Consider the following 16601-nt stretch of genomic DNA (forward strand, 5'->3'; position numbering starts at 1 on the left):
GACGAGGCAATCGATGACCCCATCGACAGACTATTAAGGCCTAACTAATGATTTTAATCATATTTTTCTCCATAACATGAGAGAAAGAAAGAGGCATATTGGCTTCAAAATTCAGGGTTCCATAATATGCTCAGAATCATATCTTTTTCAAATTAAACCAAAGTAAGAGGATTTGATCTTATATCCTTATCCCCCGAAAAGTTATACAAAGAGAGAGAGAGAGAGAGAGAGAGAGAGAGAGAGGGGCATAACCTTCTTATTAATTTCATAATTAAGAGTATATTCGGATGAAGGGGATATGGGAAATAAGGATATGGGAAAAAATGGCCAGTAGGGGCCATTTTTGTTGCATTTTTCTTTCAATTCTGGGCAATCATTTATCGACAAACTTAAAAGAAAAGGTAACGACATTTCCGGCACATCTTTCATCTTTGGACATTTTCCAAAGTGAAGATGTTGGATGGAGGTGAGGTGTTGGAGTCCCTTTGAAACTAATTCCAATTTCTCAAAATCCTTTATTTCTAGCTCAGTAAGAGATGAAAGAAGAAGATGGTGAGACAATTGACTAAAATCAATCACATCCGCTGAAGACGATCCTCCAGATAAGCTTAGTTCTACAAGTGACGGAGGGAAATTCTGTAGGCCCCATTGTGAAATGGGCTTCTTTAGACCCCCAATTTGAAGGTTACACAATTTGGGAGGCCAAAACCATGAGGATACGATGCATCCAATCTTGGACAATCGGTAATACACATATCTTTTAAAGAGACCAGATCCAACAACTGGTTTGTATTATCAATTTGGTGAAGTGAAGGAAGCTAGCAATTCAATTTAATGATGGATTTCAGATTTGAAAACTTTACTATAGATAGATATTCAAGCACTGGCATGCTACTCCCGTTGTTGAAAAACGTCATACTTGTGTCTCCATCTCCTTCTACATATCCCCCCAACTCCGTTTTCATTACTTTCTCACATCCCCAAATACTAACTCACTTGAGTTTTTGCCCTCCTCCTAATGGGAAGGAGATCTTTGTAAGTGATTTACAACCATGGATACTCAAGGACTCAATGCTATTTGGAACAGTGCAACGCTCCATATTACAACAATGGCTAATCACCAACTTCCAAAGAGATGTCAAGTGAAGGCTACTCCTACAATCACCGCCCTCGTCTTCTTTCTTTCCTAAACTCACCAAATTATTGCAAAATTTTACCTCCAAGTTCCTTAATTTCACAAGACCATTACTTGCTTGTGATTATGATTCCCACAAGTACCTTATATCATTGCAACAACCAATGCTAAACTCCTCAATTGTCCCGATATATTCTGTAACACCTCTCCACACATCATCCGTAAGCCCTAACATATCCATGATAACCAACTTGGTAACCGATGAAGCTACTTTGACGAGACTTCTCAACACGTCGTCACGACAATAACGTACTTCTAATACCCTTAATGAAGGTACTACTTCAAGCGACACTTCAGCCAATTTAGGACAAGATCGGATATGAAGCTCTTGAAGACAGGGAAACACAACCCCACTATTGGTTGACCACACCTCCCACCCCGGCATATATTCAATTTCTAGAATTTCAAGTGAAGGAAATGTACCACCACTCCCAAAAAATTCAAAACCCACAACTTTCACCATATCCATGTCACTAATGAATTTTTTGTACTGGATAAGAACATTTTGGAGGGAGTTGGTGCAAATACGAACCTTGCTTGAGAACTTTGTAAAACTACGAAGACACTGGTCCTCTGTTTAGAGGTAAAGCCGGTGTCTTAGACACCGGTCTTGGTGGACGTGGCAAATTTCTGAGCAAAGCCGGTGTCTCAGACACTGGTCCTCTGTTTTCACGACTAAAATGGACTAAAATCGGTATCTTAGAGACCGGCTCTCTGTGTCTGCCTGCCAAAACCGGTGTCTTAGACGCCGGTCCTCACCACGTGTGAGCTTTCCTTGTCTTCTCACGAGTTCTTTTGATTTCACAAGCAACCATTATTTGATTTGAAAGAGCATAGTTTTGGATTTTTATGATGTCACAAGACTACAATATTTGGATTTAAGCAACTCGTGACATTTCATGCAAGATTCTCACAAATTTCACATTTCATATATACATTTCATGCAGAATTAATATACCACCTTTCACATACTCTTCAAACTTTTCACATACTCTTTAACACTTTCATATATTCAAAACAATACTCAACAATGGAAGTAAATTTCCAACCAAGATCCGAACCAATAAACAATGAACTATTATGGTTACAAAGCATGCAAAAACATCGTTCGTATGCTATTTTCAACAATGTTCCAGGAGTAGACGCGCCGCTTAAAGCAAGAAGGGGTGGAAAGCTTTTAGATCATGTTAAAAACTTAAATTTTCAAATTAATCCGAATGTTTTTCGGTATATTAGTGATGCTGGTTTTGGGGGCGTATTTAAAACCGGGTTCCATTTCTTGGACCATGCTCTTATCACAACACTTGTTGAAAGATGGCGTCTAGAGACGCACACATTCCACCTTCCCGTGGATGAAGCGACAATAACCTTACAGGATGTTCAAGTTCTGTGGGGTTTACCTATTGACGGACCCGCTGTAACCGGCACGTGGCAATCTGATGGTGCATTTCCGGGTGACAACATCATTATAGAAATTTGTCTTCAGTCTTTTGAATATGTACTTGTAATAAACGTTAAATTATTTGTTTAATAAAGTCAACCTTGACTGTTGACCAAGTCAAGCTCGACCAGTTGACTAGGTCGAGCTCGACCTTTGACTTGGTCAAAGTCGTGTGATATCCGAAATTGGCTTTGGTCCATGATATTCTAGGTTCGTCTAAGTCCATTAGTTTTAGTATAAATAGAAGATTCCTTATGCTTAGGAAAAATCTTCTAGCTTTGATTTCTTTCATATTTTCGCATTTAGGAACTTGGTATTTACTTGTAATTGCATTTACTGAAGTAATATACGGTTCCAGTTTATTCATATTCGTGTTCGTGTTGTTGATTGCTTTTGTATAAGAATTTCCGCACTTATACATTAGATACTTAATCTTGTTAGATCCGGTGGCGTAGGGACTTCAATTGGTATCAGAGCCAACAAAGGTATTCTATTGGTTCGGTATTAAGGTTTCAACCACGATTAAGGAGGTTTCATTTGGTTTTTGGTGCAAACAAGCTACATCCGCTTAAGAGAAGATCGAACAAGTCAATCCAAGCTCGACCAGGTCGAGCTCGACCTCCTCCTAGCTCGACCTCGACCTCGACCACGCTCCTAGCTCGAGCTCGACCTCAACCTTGACCAGGTCGAGCTCGACCTCTAGCTCGACCTCGACCTTACTCCAAGCTCCAAGCTCGACCAAGACTAGGCAAACTCAACCTGATTTTGTTTTGACCATAACTTTCAAACCGTAACTCCGTTTTTGACGATTCAAGCGGCCACGAATTCGTAAATGAGTCTACTTTCCAATGGTTATGGGAACATCACTTGACCTCGACCAGGTCGAGCTCGACCTCAAGCTCGACCTTGACCAGATTTGGAGCTCGACCTCGACTGGAGCTCGACCTCGACCTTTCTGGAGCTCGACCTCGACCTTTTCTGAAACTTGTCCTTTATCTCCTGTTCGACTATATAATCAGATTTGGTACTCCAAGTGATTGGTCTTTTTAGAATTTGCAATCTTGATTATGTTTAGGTTCTAAACTTGTCTGAATATTGAACTTGTAAACTCTTTTGAGTTTAGGTTTGATATCTGTTAATCGAGTTTTGGACTTGTAAACTTGATCAACTTTAGATTCTGATTAATCACTTTTCGAATTGTCAAGAACTTGTAATCTTGATTTAGTTTTGGTCTAAGCTTGTTGGAATATTGAACTTGTAAACTCTTTGAGTTTTGGTTCGAATTCTGTGATAAAGCAATAGACTTGAAAACTTGATCAACTTTAGGTTCTAAATTTAGACAACTCGAATCAATGGTGGCTAGAGTTCTATCCTTTATAGAAGATTCTGAGAAATCTTAGAAGGAATTCAAGACCAGGCCAAAAAGGTTGTTCTGACAAGGAGCTACTGGGTTATCTCTTGATTGAAATATATGAACAATTATGTCATGATGTTGTTTTGGCAAGGAGCTACTGTGTTATCTCTTGATTGTATATGTGAACAATTGTGTCATCATGTTGTTATGGCAATGAGCTATTGTGTGATCTCTGGATTGCATATGTGAACAACCGTGGGATGAAGATGAGATTGGGAGATGTGTTGAAACCAAAAACAAACATATAGGTTGTTTTAAGAATTTTGTAGAGAAAAAGGGGGGGGATAAAAATTCAAAGCTTCCATGTTTTCTATGCAAAATTCTTAGGTGTTCGTAGCAATGAAGATCATGGTGTTTTGACGGGGTTTAGTCATGGTATCTTTTTGGTTTTGAATCTGTGTGACATGTGTCCGACCTAGTTTTTGGATCAAAGGCGCCTGATTTAAGATTAGGTGATTCAAATGAATCAGATGAAGATTGAAGACCGTGACTGAAAATCCGAGTAAACTGTTCATGATCTTTGCTTAACATGTGTTTGAGATTTTGTCGAAAAGCTTTTGTGATAAAGTTAATCATTTGCAGCCGAGTAATTGAAAATCAAACCTTTATTTAATGTCAATGATGTAGAGATGATTAATCCGGTGACTAGTGAAGAGGTTGCAGATTAAGTGGTTCTCTATGTATTTTGGAGATGCTTACCTTGAGGGAGAGATTTGATATGAAAGACTTCAGGTGATTGGTGGATTCATGAAGATACAAGACAAAGTCAGACACTATTGGTTGAAGACATGATCTTGTGAGTGCTGCATATCTGAAATTCAAGTTACAGAATTTCTTATCGTTGTGAGAGCTGATTAAATTCGATGCTGATTGTTGGAGATTCAACTTCTTTATCATATGTCGGTTAAGCTTGAAGATCAAAATAGATTGAGCGATGTTATTTTGCATAATGTCTGGAGTGATGATATCCGAATTGCATGAGGAGGCAATGATGTCTGTATTACTTTAAAATGATGATGTTTGGCATGATTATGTTGCTTGGAGCTTAATTTGGAGGTTACTGTTTTAAGGAGAATTAGAATTTGTGTTTTGGATTTGTTAGTTGTCATAAGGATACGGAGATTTTGTAATTTGAAGATCAATGTGCAGAGTATAAAGATCAGGTCTTACCGAAAGAAGACATAATATTATTAGTTAACGAAAATTTGTTGATTGCAGATTTTTTAACTAATGATTGTCAGAATTGATTGCAATAGTCAAGGAGTGCTTGACTGGACATTTCTGTTACTATTTCCATGCATTACAAGTGAAGACTTTGAAGATCGATGAAAACTTCTAAATGTTGATGTCAAGGGGGAGTCTGTTGGTGCATTTCCGGGTGACAACATCATTATAGAAATTTGTCTTGAGTCTTTTGAATATGTACTTGTAATAAACGTTAAATTATTTGTTTAATAAAGTCAACCTTGACTGTTGACCAAGTCAAGCTCGACCAGTTGACTAGGTCGAGCTCGACCTTTGACTTGGTCAAAGTCATGTGATATCCAAAATTGGCTTTGGTCCATGATATTCTAGGTCCGTCTAAGTCCATTAGTTTTAGTATAAATAGAAGATTAATCCTTATGCTTAGGAAAAATCTTCTAGCTTTGATTTCTTTCATATTTTCACATTTAGGAACTTGGTATTTACTTGTAATTGAATTTACCGAAGTAATATACGGTTCCAGTTTATTCATATTCGTGTTCGTGTTGTTGATTGCTTTTGTATAAGAATTTCCGCACTTATACATTAGATACTTAATCTTGTTAGATCCGGTGGCGTAGGGACTTCACAATCATTGGAGGCATTGCAGTGGATGTTATACAGTCATGAATGGTTGGGTTTTGTTCCAAATGATAGAGATGTCAAAGGTGGTAAAATTAAAATAACCGCTTTAGTACATCAATTGGACAAAAACTTGGAAGATACGGAGGAGGCGTATCAACAAAGGACAAGAGTATATATTCTTGCCATGTTAGGTGGACATTTATTTGTTGATGCAGGCCAAAATGAGGTGTCTTTGAACTTCCTAGAAAATATCGAAGACCTTAGTAGGGAAGGTCGAAAAAGTTGGGGTAGTGTTGTACTTGCTTATTTGTACAGACAATTATGTACAGCAGCAGAAAACCATGAAACAAAGAGTATAGCGGGTCCTTTGGTGTTGTTGCAATACTGGGCATGGGTGAGAATGCCACACATTTCTCCAAAAATTAGAAGAGGAGACGATTATGATTTCACTGAATGTTATGCTTGCAGGTATATAGTTATACTCATTTATACAAATATATATATATATATATATTTTTATTTACATCTATTAACACCCACTTATAATTATGTTGATTATAATTACTCTTTGAGTATAGGTGGAACCAAACAATAATGACTTTTAAAAATGTCCCTTCCCATGTGGTGGTCACTTTTCGAGCAGCATTAACGGCATTGAAAAATCATGAATTTGAGTGGACACCATATAATGGGATCTTACACCAACTTCCACAAGATTGTAGAGATGGAAGTGATATCTGGGCATACACTGGTTGGTTGATTCATTGGAGTACGGTAGAGCCGCATGTTGCTCACCGTGTTACAACACAATTTGGTTTGGTACAAGACATTCCGGTGAACGAGTTGTTCTTGTCACCTACCCAACACAGGGAAATTCACGATACGTCACGTACTGGAAGACCAAACACAAACTGGGGTGTGGAACATGCGGAGTACATTAATCTTTGGGAACAGCGATACCAAAGGATCTTTCATGGTGAGTTTGGAGTGCACACTACTCCTAACTACATGCAGTGGTATTATCCGAGAACTGTTCTGTTTATCTCGAATCCAGGTCATCAAGGGCCAATAGTATTATGTAAGTTTTGTTTTTTTTTTTTAAGTTTTGTCATTTTTGTTTATAAGTTTTGTCATTTTTTTTAAAGTTTTGTCAAATTTTTATATAAGTTTTGTCATTTCTTTTTAAAGTTTTGTCATTTTTTTTATAAGTTTTGTCATTTTTTTTATAAATGCAGGAGGAAGGGTTTAGGGGGATGTATAATCGCGCACAAGAAACTACTGAAAGATTTCCAGAGAGTAACCCATTAATGCGAGATTTTGTGATGATGCCACAACACATGATCAATATTGGTCATAATCAAGATCGCATAAATTATGGGTCTCAAAATTTTCAGTTTTCTGAATTTCCTCCTTACAATCCAAACCCTCCTAGATACAATTCTGGTTACACTCCTGGCTACCCTCCTGCTGGTTTCAACCCACGTACCGCTGAAAACTTTTCTAGTAGTTTTCATTCTAGACCCAATTTTCCTGTTTTTCCTACTCCCGTCACCCCACGTATAAGTTTTGGTTCATCATCTTTTAGTTTATTCAACGTGGATTCAAATGTTTTTCATGCAAGCTTTCAAAATAGTCCCATTCCAATGCAAGATTATAGTGGGGCTGGCACATCTCAAAACCCTCCTAGTACTAGTGCTTTTAGAGATGTAAATTTGGGCAGCAATGATGATGATGATGATGGTGGTGGTGGTGGTGGTGGTGGTGGTGGTGGTGGTAATGGTAATGGTAATGATAATGATGATGATGATGCTGATGATGATAATGACGGTGGTGGTCAGCCACAACAATATTTTCAACCACCAAGACCTCGTAGACAAAGAAAACGGGTTGAGTGCGGAACCGGTTCACATTGATGAAAAAATGTGTTGTATTATGTTATGTTGCTAGTTCATCTTGTATCAAAGTTTTAAGATTTTAATAAAATTGGGTACTTTTATGTTAAATGCGTGAAAATAAAAATGCATTATATAACTAGTTTAACATTACATAAATAAAATTTAACATTACATAAATGAAAGCAACATTGCATAAAATAAAAATAACATTACATATAAAAAGAAATTATATACAAAGGTGATACAAGAAATTATATACAAAGGTCATACAGAAACTATATAAAAGACGACCTAATATTTATGATACAAGAGTCTACCTAACAAGACACGTGGAAGTAAGAGATTGACTGCAAAAAGTAAAACCGGTGTCTCAGACACCGGCTTTGTGTTCCTGTCCCATATTACACGCCACGCCCTAAATGGTTGCTTGTGAGAATTGTTCAGCCCTAAATGTTGCTTGTGAGAATTGTTCAGCCTAAACGTACCAAGATTCTCAAAATGTTTAGTGTTCAGCCTTTACTACTACAACCACTATTGGCAGAGATTCCCAACTTTACATCTTATCAATTCACTTTAATACGTATATATTTTTAGAGAGGTACACATGTCATTTTTTAATTGGATGTGTAAACTTTTGATCGATAGTTTACAGATATGGGGATAATGCTTATATTTAGGTTAAGTTTCTTTATATTTTACACAAAAGTTACATTCACAAAACTATTCCCAACTATGTTTTAAACACATTCATTTAAACACAAGATAAATGGCTTCAAATAATGTAGTTATGGTGCATTTTGTCTGAGGAAATAAAGTTTCTTTTTCAAATGGTGTTCTTGTGGGTGACGAATCAACAAGAAGAACATGTTTTCCGATTAGAAATAAAATTAATTTTTGCACTTTGCTTGATATGGCTTATGCATATGTCGGTGTTGACAGAAATTTATGTAATTTGAAATTGTTTTTTTGGTATGAAATTCAAGGAAATGTTTTTAAAAATGAAATTTTTAATGATAATAATTTGGAAACAATTTATTATCTTAGTGAGACAAATTCACTTTATGAGGCTCAAATCGAAGTTGAGTTAGCGCCAATTATTCATACACAACAAGAGCATCAACCTAGTTTTATGGATCAGTTACGTAACATCACACAATCTCAACAGTTTGTGCAAGCTCATGAGTATATGGAATCTAGTAACATTTATCCATCCACATCTCATGAAAATGTGGAACAAGATCATGAATCTGGTTTTAATGATTCTGATGATGGTATTTCTGAAAAAAGTGAAGATACACTAGAGAGTTACAGCATTGACGAAGAAATTTCAGGAGATTCTGAAGAAGAAGAAGAAGAGGCTAACCAAAATGCAACAACAATTCCAATTCTTGGATTTGTTCATCAACAATATGATGTTGATAATAATCGTCTTCCATTTGATGAAAGTGATGAACCATGGGTTTATTGGTGTCAAGAGAATGATGAAATCCATAAAGGAATGGCTTTCAAAAGCAAGGCTGAGCTTGTTACAGCTATTAGGCTATGGAACATAAAAAATAACAGAGAAATGTTGATTCAAGAATCAACCACAAAGTATTGGAAAACAATTTGCAACACAAGAAGTGAACACTACCAAGGTCCCACTGAAAATTTCCCGTGTGCCTGGACCGTAAGCGGTTCAAGAAAAAACAAATATGGCATTTGGCATATAGCAAAATGGACCTCTAGTCACAATTGCTTTGGAAATGTCCAAAGTAACAACAACTGGTGTTTGACATCAAGCTTAATTGCAAGAGATATTGAACCCCAAATCAAGATTGACATTGCTTATCCAGTGAAACACATCCAAGCATATGTCAAAGATAATTGGAATGTTGATGTTACTTATGATAAGGCATGGAATGCTAGGCAGATTGCCATTGAACGCATTTTTGGAACGTGGGAGAGTAACTTTGAGTCGCTTCCCAAATATATTGATGAATTACTCCATGCTAATCCCGATACCATTGTCAAATGGTTACATCACCCAACAGGTTCAAGTCAGGTGGTTACGTTTAAATACGTATTTTGGGCGTTTGGCCCGGCCATTAAAGCTTTCCAACTTTGTATACCGGTCGTTTTTGTTGATGGTACTCATTTGAAAGGTAGTTACAAAGGTAAGTTGCTCACTGCCCTTACAAAAAATGCTAATGGGAAAACACTACTTTTAGCTTTTGCTTTAGTTGATGAAGAAACAAACGAAAGCTAGAGTTGGTTCTTACAACAGTTTCGTGAGCATGTCGCAAGCCATCGACCTAGAGATTTGTGTGTTAATTCTGACCGTCATTGTCACACCCCGCCCAGGGTGGGCCCTAGCGGATGGTGACTTCTTGAGATCACAATCGCAAATTATAACAAACGACCTCTAACTGAGATGTTTTGAAATATTATTGATATAAAAACCAGGATCTTACATGAAGTGTACATAATTTATTCTAGAGATTTTACAACATGATTAGTTTAATGAAAATGCGCTTCAAAATCTTCGTTCTTTAGTGAATACATATGTCACTCTTAGAGTATCTCCATTGATCTACCTTAGTTTCCTGAGAATACACACTAAAATACGTCAACAAAAATGTTGGTGAGCTCGTAGGTTTTTACCATAAACGTTGACATGGATCACAAGATTTCATTTTTTTGTATAATATCACATGATATAAAAAGACCAATAGTTTCGTATGCTATGCCTTGAATGTCGATGTCTTAACCATTGCTACCCCTTTAGTTTGTGTTTCACTCCGACACTGTAGTTTCAAATATTATATGTCTGTTTAACCTATCTAGCATGACTAGCCCGGATAGGGGTATCAACCCCGATAGTACTATCCATAATATTCGCACGTTTGTTTCACAGCTCAAGTTAACAAGGGGCTTTCATGAGTGATTGTATACATAGCCATACACAAACTATTAAAAGTACTTATGTCCATAAAATTGATCAGTGTATTCTCACCCCAAATTATAAAATATTTAAAAAGAGGGGCTACGAGACTCACCTCTAACGGCGTGAGATATGATAACGAATGAGAGTGATGTGAATGATGTCAACGAGACGTTGTATTCATATTCACAATGTGACCGTTCTTTTAACAACCATGATTTCTATAAGCTAGGTAGGTGCTAAAAACATTGTCATGTTCAATATGCTTGTGAACCTTAGTTCATTGTTTTGTGGCAACAAAGACTAGTAACAGTATTGTTACTTGTTTTAAGATATTTGTGGGACTACTTTAAGTTCTACCAAAATAATGTCTTTATAAATTATATGCCTTTATTTTCTTTACAAAATCGATCTGTTTATTTTGTAAAGAATTAGTACATATAGTTATGTAACCATAACCAATTAGTTAGAAATGATTCAAGAAGTAAATGAGTTTTTGTTGTAAAAATATAGTTGACAAGCATAATCATAATGTAAATACCATGAAGCATAATATGATAGGTTTTGTAGAATTCTTACTAAAACAAGATGACCTTGAAGGTTTAGGATCAAGAAGGATCGAAATGGCTTGGTTAGCACCCTTGAGCTACAATTTCCTATGACGTGCTTTAGATTTCTTGAAGATCTAGTTATAGGAGCTGAGATGATCTGAAGATACGGACTCGAAAGACACTTGAAAAGGCCTCGAATAACTTAGAAATTCCCCGCGGATGAATAACAAGCCATTTGTAATGAACTCGCAAAGCAGAAGCTCGTTTCCTAGTTATCCATGATTAACACGAAAAGAGGGTGATTAAGTGGTTTTCGATGAGCTCCTATGTGTTCTTCCTCTTGTTTGCTGCTGCCCGAGCCAGAAAAAGGAAGAAAGGATCGAACAAGTGAAATGTGTTGATTATGTTTGATGGTGTGAAGAAATAAAGGCAAAGAGACTTCTATTTATAGGTGATGGTGTCGTGGGCTTCAAGCAAAAAAAGAAAGGTGTCAAGCTATTAGATGATGAGGAGGATCAAACATGGTGATGAAAGGTTTGACTACGTGTCTTCCCATTTTTCTTTCCTTTATTCTTGGAGCCGACTTTGAAAGAGGAGGGTGACAAGGTTCAACATTTTTGTTTAATATAGATGTAGAAAAATTGTATTTTACTTTGTTTTGTGTGTGTGAATGTCGGTGTGAGGTATGTAGAGAAAGTTGAGATATTTTTCAAATTCTTGTTTATTAAATCAAGATTTGTACGTTGTCGGTTAATCAGTTCAATATGCTAGCATATGTATCCTAATAGGTTCTTAATCTAGTTTTAAATGACTATAACTATTTAATCTCATAAAATGTCTAATTAATAATGTCTTTCGGTTTGTAAGCTAGACATAATGCATCTTCCCGACATGTACGTAAAGTCTATATTTATATCCCCCAAACTAATTTTTGTCATATTAATATGAGATTACTTTAGTTTTAAAAATGGTTAGCCATATATGTTTTCAATCAAAGTGTTCATGCTAGTTGGTATGTATAGTCCATGGAATTTGTAAATATGAGATTTAGACATATATATTGAATACTTTCAGCAAATATATTATTAAAACTGTTAGTCATATATAACTAAGTATTTCTACAAATAATGTTTAATCAGATGTGATGATTAGGACGCTTAATCAAAGAAAGGACCCAAAATTTGTCGGTTGTTATAGTCATAAAGGAATAATTAATGCAATGAACGGCATGGATGGTTGGCACCATAGGTATTGTTTGCAACATGTGCGTAGTAACTTCATGTCAAAGTTCAATAATCACCAACTAAAAAGGTTATGTTGGGCGATCGGTTCCACAACCCAAAATAGAGCCTATGTTTTGGGGATTCGAGAGGTTAAAGAGATTATTCCAGAGGCTTGGAAATATTTGAAGGAAGTTGATCCAAAGAAGTGGACTCTTTATAGGGATGAAAAACATCACCGTTGGGGTAACACAACGACAAACATAGCAGAGTCACTTAACAATGTATTGCGTTCGGCTCGTATGCTGCCTATCAGAGCTTGTATTGAATATACATTTAATTACACAAGGAATATCTTTATCGAGAATTACCAGGATGCTAGTAGTTGGAATTCACCCCTACCACGTAAAATATGGCAACTTTTTAAGGTTCGTGAACAACACGCTTCCACACACACTTTATATGCTTATGATATTGACAAGGGTGTGTACAAAGTTCGAGCAAGGTACGAAAGAAATGCACAAGGGGGAAATGACTTCACTGTCAAGTTTAAGGACAAGACTTGCTCGTGTGGAATTTGGCAAACTCAAAGATTTCCTTGTTCTCATGCAATTGGTATTTGTGGGCATACCGATACGAATGTAGGTGACATGCTAAGTAGATACTACACAATAAGGACGTGGAGAAGCCAATATCAAGCAACATTTAATCCGCTTCGAGACGTTGCCTATTGGAGAGAGCCAACTTGGATGATTAAGGCAGATTCATCAAGAATGGTGAGGCAAAGGGGCAAGAGACAAACAAGACGGATCCGAAATGAGATGGATAATCCCGACAACAGTTCAACTCAATCCAGAAAATGTGGTATTTGTAGTCAACCCGGCCATAATAGGAGTAGGTGTCCTAATAAAGGATAAGATGTTTGTTTTCTTTCTATGTATTATTAAATAAGATGTATGATAATTATGTTTTAAATAAACTGTTTTAATCATTTAATGTTTTTAATGTATTTTATTTTCATAATTTTATTCTTGATGATGAAACATGAATGCTTAAAAACAATTTATATGTTAACATACAGATTTCTATTCATAATTTTATTCAATCATATCAATTTCTATTCATTTTTGGACAGATTGAAACATGAATGCTTGTTAGTTGTTATCTGTATGTAGACAAGCTCAATATGTTCAGTGATTTTTTTTCTTGTGAAATCAAAAAAAAGAAAGACTCGTAAGAAAGAAAAGGGGGGCTCGACAAGTGGTGAGGACCGGTGTCTAAGACACCGGTTTTGGCAGGCAAACACAGAGAGCCGGTCTCTAAGATACCGATTTAGTCCATTTTAGTCGTGAAAACAGAGGACCGGTGTATGAGACACCGGCTTTGCTCAGAAATTTGCCACGTCCACCAAGACCGGTGTCTAAGACACCGGCTTTACCTCTAAAAGCTTAAAACCGGTGTCTAAGACACCGGTCTTCGTAGTTTTACAAAGTTCTCAAGCAAGGTTCGTATTTCCACCAACTCTCTCCAAAAAGTTCTTATCCATACAAAAAATTCGTCACTAATAAACAACTCCTTAAGTGCTGGTAACTCCCCGAGTGATGGCAGAGATAAACACCTTTTACAACTACGTAAAGACACATGTTTCAACTGAAGAAACGACGGATCCACAACCCAATTTGGAAGCTCGGTTCCCCCATACGACACCACTTTGAGTTGTTTTAAGCATTCATTAACTGGCTTCAGTTCATCTAAGACCTCCTTCTCAACCATTTCATTTCGAGAAACATTAAACACATTACTCCATTCCACTTCTAACTTAGTAAGCCTCTTTCCCGAAAAGTTTGCCTCCTGTGCATGAGTTGAGCTTTGCACTTTATCCAACCCCTTCACAGAAATTTGTCCACATAGATTCTTTAAATTTTTAATCTTGGTTATTTCAAATCCATTTTCATCTTCATCAATGATCTTGGAGAGAGTTTGTAAGTTATTCAACTCGCCAATCCCTAATGGTAGCTTATTCACACAAGTATTCCGAATGTCAAAATGTCGTAGATTCCTAAGTTTTGAGAAGCTGTTCGGCAATTTAGCCAGCTTGAAACAGTTAAAAACAATTAATACTTGTAGATAGTAGAGATTGCAGATACTTTCCAGTAGATTTGTGATTTTAGTTCAAGATAGATTAAGATACCGCAAGTGACTTAGACTACCAATCAACTCGGGCACTTCACTTATTTCAAAATTACTCAAGCATAGAACCCTCAACAATCGTAGCCCGGGAAGTAAGTCAACGAGAATCTTATTCGATAAGCAGAAATCATGATGTTCGTCTAACCCAACAGATGTCGCCATGAATGTCCTCAAGCTTTTAACGTTGCTGACCCTCTCGAGCTTCTTGTAAGTTAGATATGGTTCAAGCACAAATGTAGATGCCGACACTTTTCCAACACTTCTTTTCCGGTATCCTTATCTGTATCATTGTCTAATCTTAAAAAGAACTATCCAGCAACGGATGTGGCCAAGTCATTCATCAGATCATGCATTACAAAGAATGATAAATTAGGCGCATGTTGAAAAAAGGACCTTGATAACAGTTCTTCAAAATACTTATGACCCAAGCGTTCTTCTGTCCAATTGGTAGGAAGTGTTTGGCGCAAAAGCCTTCTGCCATCCACAACAAAATTAAATTCTCTCTATCAAACATAAAGTCTTTGGGGAACAACGAACAATATGCAAACAACCGCTTTAAACAGGTCGAAAGATCATGGTAGCTTAATCTAAGAGCTGGAACAATTCCAACATCGTCTTTTAATCTCCATATCTCACTCTCTAAAACTTCCTGCCAGTGATCTTCTTTATCATGTTTTGTCCTTACTAGGCAACCAAGTGCTTTTAAAGCCAATGGCAAGCCATTACATTTTTTTACAATGCCTTCACCATGTGGTCTGAGCATTGGATGTAAATCAAAGTTCTTTACACCTAATGCATGTTGCGCAAATAATGACAAGGCATCATCTAAGGACAGACACGATAGTTGGTTTAAATGATTGTAACCCAACTTTTTGAGCAATTGCTCCTTTCGTGTTGTCATGATGATTTTACTTCCACGAGCACATGCAAGAATCGGACCCACCAGAGTTTTCCAATTATCACAACTCTCACTCCATACATCATCTAAAACTAACATAAACCTCTTATCCCTAAGGTGATCCCTAAGAGCTACTTGAATTAAGGAGATTCAAATCCGCAAATTCCCTGTTTTCACCCGTTACATACTCATAAATAACTTTGCTTATGGCAAAGCTATCAAAATTATCAGAAACACAGACCCATGCCTTACGTTCAAAGTGTTCTACGACCTGATTGTCATCATACAAAAGCCTAGCTAGAGTTGTTTTACCTACCCCACTCATACCAACTATAGGGACAATGCTAAAGTTTTGGTGACTTGGTTCATCACCCATTACCAATAGCTTTTGGAGCAGATCCGCTTTCTCATCTTGCCGTCCAACAATACCAGGTTCATGCATGGACTATAGAGGTTTGGTATCTTCTATTTATATTGTTTGGCCTAACGTTATCTTTCACGATTAAACCAAGAGCATTTTTTTCCTCAACTAGATCTTGCAATTTGGTGGTTATATCATCTAACTTATCTTTCGTTACACTAGTTGTTAGTGAAAACTTACTGAAACCAGTTGAGACGATTTTTCTTAGCTTTGTGGTACTAGATTCAGGTTGATCACCTTCTGTCAACTCATGATGGATGGCTTCGGTTTCTATAATGTCGAGGACGTCGTCGATGTCATATGCCAAATGTTGGAGACCAATAAGCCATCGTTTCACAGATTGATCACTTATCTCTTTTTGAGAAGCATCGTTAAGAACTTCGCGTATCTGAAGTAACGACAACTTCCATTTCCTGATCTCAGAATCAATTTCATTCTGGCGAGCAAGCCTTTCCAAAGTTACAGATGTCAGCTTCTCAAAGAGCACAGAAAACACGCTTTCAGTAAACATTGGTTTTGGCGGATTGAGAGTATATTGTAAAAATTGTGGATGACCAAATCAGTTCACACTGTACGTCGGCCGGCTGTGAGAATGGTTGGATATTGCAACTGTGAGGACGTACTTC

The 16601-nt window shown here is 36.9% G+C and overlaps 1 pseudogene; it reads right to left on the bottom strand.

Moving 5' to 3' along the window:
* Nucleotides 1-271: 271 nt before the first annotated feature.
* Nucleotides 272-16486, bottom strand: LOC122601103 (annotated as a pseudogene).
* Nucleotides 16487-16601: the final 115 nt, after the last annotated feature.

Source organism: Erigeron canadensis, chromosome 5 (genome assembly GCF_010389155.1).
Source record: "Erigeron canadensis isolate Cc75 chromosome 5, C_canadensis_v1, whole genome shotgun sequence".
Taxonomy (NCBI): Eukaryota; Viridiplantae; Streptophyta; class Magnoliopsida; order Asterales; family Asteraceae; genus Erigeron; species Erigeron canadensis.